Consider the following 2,907-nt stretch of genomic DNA (forward strand, 5'->3'; position numbering starts at 1 on the left):
GTTTTGGTTCCAAAGACAGGGAGAAACAGAGAGAGCAAGAAAGACCTTGTAGGACGATTCAGGGGCCAGACCTGGAAGTGGCTTATATCATCATATCATGGCTTATACCATTCCATGTACAAGAACTCCTCCAACAGGATAAGATTCAGTCAAAGTTGCAAAAAGACCGTGAATCTTCGGAAGGCCAGAACCATGCATGATGTTTCTTATAATTTCCCACATACGTGCATGCAACTAATGGGAACTTATTAATATTTACCGTGGAAGATGCTGAAAGTGGATAGGCTTGAAGGTAGGGTGGAACTGGTGAAAAGAGCAAAATAAAGATTGGGTGCTCTTGAGGCAAACTTTTTTTTAACCTCAATAGGTGACCGTTAGCCAGTCTCGGCATGGAGAAAAAAGTCAATATGGAATTAAACAATCAGTCCTGAAGAGAATCCCTCCCAACCCCGTTACACGAACATCTCCGTTTCTGTTGAAGGACTCAGATCACATTCTCAGTCACAGCGATGAAGCTGCATATCATAGCAGTGAGGCTCTTTCTCGGGAGAAGGACAGGTCTTCAAAGGGCCTCAAAAACTTTTCTTTTAGAGTTTTGTATTGACTTTATTTGTTGCTCGTGGTAGTTTTCTGTTGTTGTTGTTGTTGTTGTTGGGTGTACTTTTCATTTTTTGGTTTTGTTTTGGGTTTTTTGGTGTTTTTGTTTTGTTTTGTTTTTGAGATGAAAAGCAAACACTTATAGATCAAAGAGTCTTGCTTTTGTAGGAAGTTTTCCAGAATCCATAAACTATCTATGAGGACAATTCTTCAAACACACAATGATTTCAACAAAATAAAACAAAGCTGTTGGACTTCTGCCCTACGTCGTCAGGCACAAAGGCGTGTGTCTCCATCAGAAAACCCTTTGCTATAGCCTAGCCTCATGACTTGACTGCCTGCTGATTTCTATCAGTTCTGATGCCAATCTGAGCCTCGTCTCTAAATCCCAAGTGGACAATGGATACACTGTCTTAAAAGCATACCCATACTCTTACACCGATAGAGAAATAGATGAACTTTGGGAAAATTTAATAATAGCTAATATTTATCAAGTACTTCCTTTGCGCCGGGCTCTGCTCTAAGATGTTTATATGTATTAACACAATTAATCCTTTCTTTGAGAGAGAGAAAAAGAAAAAAGTAATCCTCCTACCTGAGAGGAAGTGATTTTTAAAAATTTTTTTTAATGTTTATTTATTTTTGAGACAGAGAGAGACAGAGCATGAATGGAGGAGGGTCAGAGAGAGGGAGACACAGAATCTGAAACAGGCTCCAGGCTCTGAGCAGTCAGCACAGAGCCCGATGCAGGGCTTGAACTCACGGACTGAGAGATCATGACCTGAGCTGAAGTCGGCCGCTTAACCGACTGAGCCACCCAGGCGCTCCGGAAATGATTTTTTAAACAGGATGTTGCACCCCCCCCGGGGGAGTGAGGGTAAGAGTGACATTCTAGTAGTCGACGCTCTAAGATTGTTTTCCAGCATCTGTGACATGTAGAGAATTTGGAAGTCAACACTCCCATCTTTATAACAAGAGAAAATGGGACGAACTAAAAATCAACTCTTTTGAACCTATCAGAGAACTGAGGTTTTAGGGGCAATATGGATGTGAAGGTGATGCCAGAGGGTCACAGCTGAGATCTGCTTACGTGATGAACAGAAGCCACGGGAACCATAAACTTGAAGGAACCTGTGAGTGGTGATTTTGATAAATTTCTGGAGATTGAGTTGGATTAGCTTATATGATCGAGATTCTTGGTAGCCACAGTCGTATGGTGCCCCCACACCTTCCTGGGCTTTCCTTCCAGCAAACCCACTGGGTTCTCAGGTTCTCATGATGGAATGCTGAGAAAGATCCCGTCCTGACTCTGGCAGGAAAAGAAGAGTAACAGTAGAGAAGAAACATACTTAAGGCATTCTCCACAGCCAAGAACTACTCTGCAGGGAAAAATAAAACTTTGCCAGAGCCTTATCTCACCTGCCAGAAGGGCATTTCTGTCACTTCACCCGCCCTGTAGCTTCCATGATTCACCTAAGAGGGTGAGGGGATCTCAGCAACACATGTGAATGCATGTACTTTTGAGTCCACCTGGTGCCCAGCTCCTCATGAAGTTCAATCCTTTTGGGACATAGGACTGGAGCAAAAACTGTAACCACCACCTCAGTGGACCCTTGCATGTGCCCAGGAAGGTCACGTTTGCCAGCTCTCCAAGCAGCTGCAGCAGAAGGACGATGTCTGCTCCCTGCCCGTTCACAAGGATGATGAGGTCCAGGTGGCTCAAGGACACTACGAAGTAGTGTTGCAAATTGCAGATTGGCAAGGTCGTCGAGGCGTAGAGGCAGAGACAGGACTGTATCACCTACATCAAGTGGGAGAAGCCTGAGAAAGCTCACCGCATAACTATTCACGTGGGCATTCACTCGAGCAGGGCGATTATCACCAGGCTAAAACTGAACGAAGAGCGGGGGAAAAAAATTCTTGAGCACAAAGCCAAATCTTGACAAGTTGGAAAAGAGAAAGGCAAATACGAGGAAGCACTTACTACGAAAATGCAGGGTGGAAACTCCGTTGTGTAACCATAGCTTAACCATAAATTTTGAGCAAATATAGACTCCTTTGGAACATTTCAAAATGTCTCGGCCATTTCACGTCCTTCCTTTTTTGCTACTGATCTGTAGCTGTACCTTTGTGATTTTGATTAACAATTCTGGGAATGAAAGTTAGAAATGACTCCCCCCAAAACCACTTGTGAACATCACAGCTCAAGGACACAAGGTTACTAACAGAAAGATTTAGTCATAAGATGACAGAATGGTTTTCCACCTCCAACCCTAGATTACTACTCCAACCCTAGGGCTCCAGTAGAAT

The 2,907-nt window shown here is 43.5% G+C and overlaps 1 pseudogene; it reads left to right on the plus strand.

Annotated features, from left to right (window-relative positions):
* The first annotated feature begins 2,144 nt into the window (after positions 1-2,144).
* LOC122218354 lies at positions 2,145-2,615 on the plus strand (annotated as a pseudogene).
* Positions 2,616-2,907: the final 292 nt, after the last annotated feature.

The sequence above is a fragment of the Panthera leo genome, chromosome B1 (assembly GCF_018350215.1).
Source record: "Panthera leo isolate Ple1 chromosome B1, P.leo_Ple1_pat1.1, whole genome shotgun sequence".
Lineage (NCBI taxonomy): Eukaryota > Metazoa > Chordata > Mammalia > Carnivora > Felidae > Panthera > Panthera leo.